Here is a 6,283-nt window from a genome sequence, read left to right as displayed (position 1 = left end):
CACTAACTGCGTTCCATGGCCTTACTTAGCAGAGGTACAGCTTACAACAACCGTTGTGCTTCAGCGTGCACGTACGAAGTTTATATGCTTGGTGACTACACTAGCATGGTCTAGGACCAACAATGTACTAAGGGTCTAGTCAGATGTTTCACTACGAAAGAGTCCTCAGTCGGAATCCAAAACTTGATAGACTTACTATAACCGATGTGCCTCGGTCGATCTTACGTTGTATCCGAGAGACTTCTCTTACCAAGGGGTGACACAGATAGTGTACTCTGAATCGGGGTTCGCGACTTCCCAATAACAGAGCCTATAATTCCATTAGTTGGAAAAGCGATTGAGTTTAAAGCATAATCGGAAAGCATTTCAACAGCATACACAAACCATAATATTATTTTGGCATTATAACTGCTTACATCATAGCATACACTAAAGATAACTACTCGCTAATCATGGAAATAATATCATAAAACATTATATAAGGTAAAGGATAGAAGTACCAGTAGATTAAACGAGTTCCGAATACAAAAGTGACAACTTCAAGACTCCAGACCGCTCCTAATACAATCTTTAGCGTTCGCCTCCGGTTACTTAATTTCCTGCTCGGAGGTGAGAAGGCCTTGAAAGTATGACTAATATTGTATAAGAGAGAGAAAGAAGTGAATTGAAGGGTGTGTTAGAATGAATGACAAAGACCCTTTAAATAGACTTGGAATTTGTCAGCATACGCCTGGCAGGGCGTATGGTAGCCCGTTTTTGGCAGGCCGTATGCAAGGCAGGCCGTATGGTGGCTCAGGTGGTGGCACGTATATGGCAGGCCATTTCCATACTGGCAGGCCGTATGGCTTGCTGGTCAGCCTTGATTCCTTGGATCGTAGCTTGATTTCTTGTCTTTCACCGTTTTCACTCTAGAATCTTCGTTTAGCTCCGATTCTCTTGATTCTTTTTGCACCGCCTTCGTAATTACTTGTTCTTCAATTCTAACCGACGAAGTGGGTATTTTGACAACAAAGTTCGAATCTTTCTTGTTTTTGGGCCTTAATACCGGGGTGAAAACGTGACTTTTTAGCCGATATCAAATATCCCACACTTAGACTTTGCTTGTCCTTAAGCAAACTCTCATTTTAAAGAATCTTTTCGGCGTTTCTTTTCTAATAGCCTAAGCGGTTTGCTTTTATTATAAGAGCAAAAAAGATAAGGTGAGTCATCTATGTTAGGATTGAAATTATCTCTGCAAGCATGCGAGGAGGTTACATGACATAGGCTAGCTTTCACGGGTCACACAAATCACTCAAGTGTTTAGGGTTCCCTATAGATCTAAGAAATGAATACACTCATAGCCAGTCATGCTGCACCCATCATCATAGGCTTGATAAAGACTCAAATCCTTGCTGCTAACGTGAGGACGGTAGAAATCTCAGCTTATTGGGTTATTTGTCAATGATGGAGAGGGAATTTTGGAGTGGTAGTGAAGTTGTTTTTGAAGGGTGAGATAAAAGGGTAATATAGTCTTTATACAGACTTTTATTCGGATAGATAGGAGTGCAGAAGTATTTTGAGAAGCACTTTTGAACTTTTCTTGATAATCATTTTCGGTCGAGTTCTCTTCGGCATTTCTCTTATTTAGTTCTGCTTCTTTATCATTTTTTTTTTGGAGACTTCATCTCAAGAAACTTTTTGCCAGTAAACTTTTTCAAGACCTTTGCCATGATACTTGAGAGGTTTATAACATTGGGTTTTCAGAAGGAATCTCATTTTCTGGATTTTCTGAGAAATAGTAAAGGTGATATGGATGTGGTGGTGGAGTAGAAGTAGTGGAGGTGTGGAAGGCTTATCTTTGACAAATGGGTAGCTATTTTGATTACAACCGAACCACGCTTTGCTGCTTAGAGATGTAGATCTAAAGCAAGTTCTGATTCTGAGCACAGACATCGGCACTATCAACGGAAAATAGTGAAGCATTAAAGATGAATGATGGTCTTATTTGGGGTGCCTCACCATAATCAATTTAGGTCGATAATGCCTTAGTCATGCAATGCTCTATTAGAGATTTCAATCTAACAAGATTTCCACCTTACTTAAGCCTTATTTTTATTGACAAACGTTTTAGGTTTTCAAAAATACTTTTTCGAAAAGGGTTTATTTTGCAAAAATTTTGAAATTTGGCTTAAGGACTTGGAATCTTCGTAATGGTTTATCATGATATAGCATAAAAAGATACCAACATCCCACACTTAGATGAACATTGTCCTCAATGTTCCTAGTGTATCCCATACTTAGGAGTTTTAGTTGAAGATTTGGGAGTGTTTGTCTAGTGTTTTAATCGGGTGTTATCCCAAACTTAGTGATAAGCTAGGATGCGGTATGGTTTGAATCTTGAGCTAGTAGCGAAAAGAAAGAAATACCCCTAGCAGATGCGGCTGGTCTCCTTGCTTCTTTATCGGCTCATTTGTCATCCTTTATTCTTCTACTCTACTTTATTGCACGGGTTGCCTCCCGAGAAGCGCTTTTGTTTAAGGTCGTTGGCTCGACCGTAGTGATTCTTCAAAATGCAAACATTCCTCGTTGATGGTTATGATCTTGGTCTTCTTGATGGAATGTGAGTCTTGGTGGATAAGTTCTGAGAAAGTGTCGGACCAATAGTGGTAACAAGTCCGGTACTTCTCTTGAAGATCTTCTGAACGATAAGTAGTGCGCAGTTTCGGCTCTTGATAAGTCTTGAAGTCTGATGAGAATATGATCCACAGCTCTGAGGTTGACCCATGAATGTCAATCATGGTTGCATTGCTGGTGTTGATGATTTCTCTGACTGGATGCTCATTTCGGAGGTCTTCAAACAATGTAAGAAACTTTATCTTCAGAATTTTGAAGTCTTCGGAACGGTGATCTCCACAGTAAGAGTCTGTAGCTTTACATAGATTAGTTAAGAGACGAAACTGGAAAGAAGTGAACAGCAATCCTGATCCGAGTATTAATTTCACCGTCTTTGAGTATATCTCTCGACATCCAGCTTTAAATTTGAAACTAGGATCTGTGGATTCGTGGAAGATACGTGATAGATGCTTCGTAACATAGGTGGCAATGTTGACTCGATCTGGTTCAAGATGAGAGAACGGATTGTTCCGTCTTGCTTCCTCCATAACAGCGTCTTGTAACTCTTTGATAATCAGATCAGCGTCTGATCAATTGTTACGTAGATTACTAGTCTGTCTGCTGTGCTTTCGAAGTTATCTCTATCCAGAAGAGCAAAAAGACTGTGAAAATCCTCGATCATTTGCAAATCAGAGTGATAAGTCGGGCGGCCGGTGGAAAGATCCATATGCTTCCGGATGAGAGTCAGTAGTGCTTGTTTGTTTCTTGAAAACGGAAGTGTAGATCCGGCTAAGGCGTTAAAAACCTTAGAGTAAATGATCTTCTGATCTCGACAGAATCTTGTCTCGAGAATAGTGCGAACCACTGAATTATGCTCTCGTTGCCTTTCTTCATGATAGATATGATCGTGAAGAGAGTTGATAAAGTCTTAAATGCGTTCTTCTAGGATTTCAACATCATTGTCTTCTCTTCGGAGATAGAGGTGGTGCTCTTCTCTGATAGCCATGATTCGTTCTGTTAAGCGTAGCGAAAAATCAATGGTTAACTTTCGGATGGCTTCGAAAATATCTTCAAAATTATCGGTATCATTGATGAAGATAATCATGTCTGCATGTGTGGATATAACCGGAATTTGATCTGAAGAAGAGTCCGGTTCCCTTGATCTACTTCGGTTGGAGAGTGTGAGTTAGTCAGAATGTCTTCGTGATGCTCTTTCTTGTCATCATCGGTATCCGGTTCCTCCGAGGATGCGTCTGATGAACGGGTTTCTTCAGTATTCTGATTCTCCACTTTGATACTTACAGGATCAATTTTTATATCCTTAACCTCAGCCTTGTCGTTCTTCTTTTTGAAGCGAATGATTAAACTGTGATCTGCCGTTTCAAGCCTCATTATTTCTTCATGACGCTCAGTGCTTGGAACGGGTGTTGTCGCAGTTTCTTTTACGTCTTCCATTTCCTCTTCCTCTTCAGATTCCTCCTTTTCCTCTATTTCTTCGCTAGGATCCTCTTCTTCCATTTCTGGGTCGTTTACAGACTGTGATTCGACACCCATCCCGATATCTTCGGCTGGTGGTAATGACTCATCATCAAAAGTGATCCGTCTGGTGGAAATAGCAAACATCTCTGCCTGTCCAGAAAGATCGGTTGGTCGGTCAATTTTGAAGGTAACGCTCTGCCCATGTGATCGTATGATCATGGTTTGATTGTACACATCAATGACAGTCCTAGCCGTATTCATGAAAGGTCTTCCTAACACTATTGGGGTGTGTAGGTCTTCCTTAATATCCATTACTACGAAATCTGTAGGATACAAGAATTTGTCGACTTTCACCAAGACGTTCTCAACTATGCCCTTAGGATATTGAATTGTATGATCGGCAAGTTGGATTGTCATTTTGGTTGGTGACAAGTCTCCTAACTCTAATCTCTTGTAGAGAGAGTAGGGGATTAGTTTGATACTTGCTCCTAAATCTGCTAGTGCATGAATGGTCCCAGATTGGTAGATTGAACACGGGAAAACGAATCAACCCGTATCTCCTAGCTTAGGTGGTAGAGAGTTTCTGAGTAATGCAGAGCATTCTTCACTCAGTGGAATTTTGTTAGAGTCTGGTATCCTCTCCTTTGTAGATAAAAGCCTTCGGATGTATCTCTTCTGGTTTGGAACTTTGGACATATTGTCCAAGAATCTTCTATCTAGTTTGAAGGAATAAAGCTTGGATGGTTCTTCTTGTAGCCTTCCAGGATAAGGTACGCGAACTGGAGTTTCAGGGGTCAGCTTCTGAGTATATGTTGATTTGTTCTTGAGCCTAGTTGACCTTCTCCATGGTTCTTCCTCTGGGATTACGGAATCCATTTGCTTTGCTTCTTCTATGTGGAGATTCTGGATAGTATTACTTGGCAATCTTCCCTGCGGTCAGGTTTCAAGGCGTTGTGATAACTGTCCGAGCTGCGTTTCCAAACTTTTGAGCAGAGCCAATTGATTTCTCATTAGTATCTCCATCTGATCTTGTTTGGTTGCAATTCTCTGATTTAACTGTTGTTATCCTTGGATGAACTGAGTTAACTGATCATCAGCTCTGAGAGTGGGGTTAGCTGCTTTTGTAATCTGGGTGGTAGGGGAATTCTCCTCAACTGGGGGACCAGTGAGTGGAAGTGGTTAATCGTAGGTCAATTGAGATTGTTGGGCTGGATAAGGTGGATAGCGATAGCGGAAAGGTTAATTGCTTCGCTGAACTTGATTAACCCTTGGTGGCTGATTGAATCTGGAATTTGGTGGACGAGCTGGGTATTGAACGTAACAGAATGAACCGTCAGGGTTTTCGTACTCAACTTGATAGTCTTCAGTAGGTTGCGGGTTGGTACAATTAACACAAGCCTGAGCTTGGTTAACCTGCTGCGGTTGCGTCTTCAATTCTCCGAGTTGTTTGGCAAGAGATTCCATCTTATCTGTGATGGATTTGATGGCCTCGTTTGATTGTTAAGTGCAGAGAGTGGGGCAGATGATGAAGTTGTTACACCACTGTTCCAGTCATGATGATGCATTGTCATGTTCTCGAGCAATTCACATGCTTCATCTGCGGTTTGGTTCATCAGATTCCCTTGAGCTGCTACATCGATCGTCGTCCTATGATTTACCGTAAGACCATTGTAGAAGGTACAGATTTGGGCTGACCATTCTAACTGGTGATTGGGGCATTTCTTCAGCAGGGTTTTGAAATGCTCCCATGCAGTGTAAAGAGATTCATCATAACTTTGTTTGAAGTTAATGATGTCATTTTTCAGTTTGGTTTGTTTAGAAGGAGGGAAATATTTGGTTAGGAATTTAGTCGCCATCTCCCTCCATGACGTGATGGAATCTTTTTCCAGTCTTTCAAACCAAGTTTGAGCATGATGAGTGAGAGAATAGGGGAACAAGTATAGCCGGACTATATCTTGTCCTATCCCTGGCTGTTTGTAGGAGTTCGAAAGAGATATGAATTTATCAAGGTGAGAATTAGGATCGTCATTCGGTAATCCATGAAACTGACAGCTATTCTGAATGAGCTGGATGATGTGATGTTTTAACTTGAACGAGTGTCCTTGAATCTCTGGAAATCTGATTGGTCCTCCTCGACCTTCAATCAATGGTTTCATGTTTTCTGCTATAGTAACGCGTAACACCATTTGGTTTCTGATTCGTGCTTCCTTGC

The 6,283-nt window shown here is 41.1% G+C and overlaps 1 non-coding gene across 1 annotated transcript; it reads left to right on the top strand.

Moving 5' to 3' along the window:
• Window positions 1-5,772: 5,772 nt before the first annotated feature.
• On the top strand, window positions 5,773-5,879 carry LOC139860660 (small nucleolar RNA R71). Its single transcript, XR_011763290.1, has one exon. It is a non-coding gene; the product is annotated as a small nucleolar RNA R71 (small nucleolar RNA).
• Window positions 5,880-6,283: the final 404 nt, after the last annotated feature.

The sequence above is a fragment of the Rutidosis leptorrhynchoides genome, chromosome 7 (assembly GCF_046630445.1).
Source record: "Rutidosis leptorrhynchoides isolate AG116_Rl617_1_P2 chromosome 7, CSIRO_AGI_Rlap_v1, whole genome shotgun sequence".
In the NCBI taxonomy this organism is placed as follows: domain Eukaryota; kingdom Viridiplantae; phylum Streptophyta; class Magnoliopsida; order Asterales; family Asteraceae; genus Rutidosis; species Rutidosis leptorrhynchoides.
Note: the sequence above shows the minus strand (reverse complement) of the source record. Positions and strands in the feature narration are given on the sequence as shown.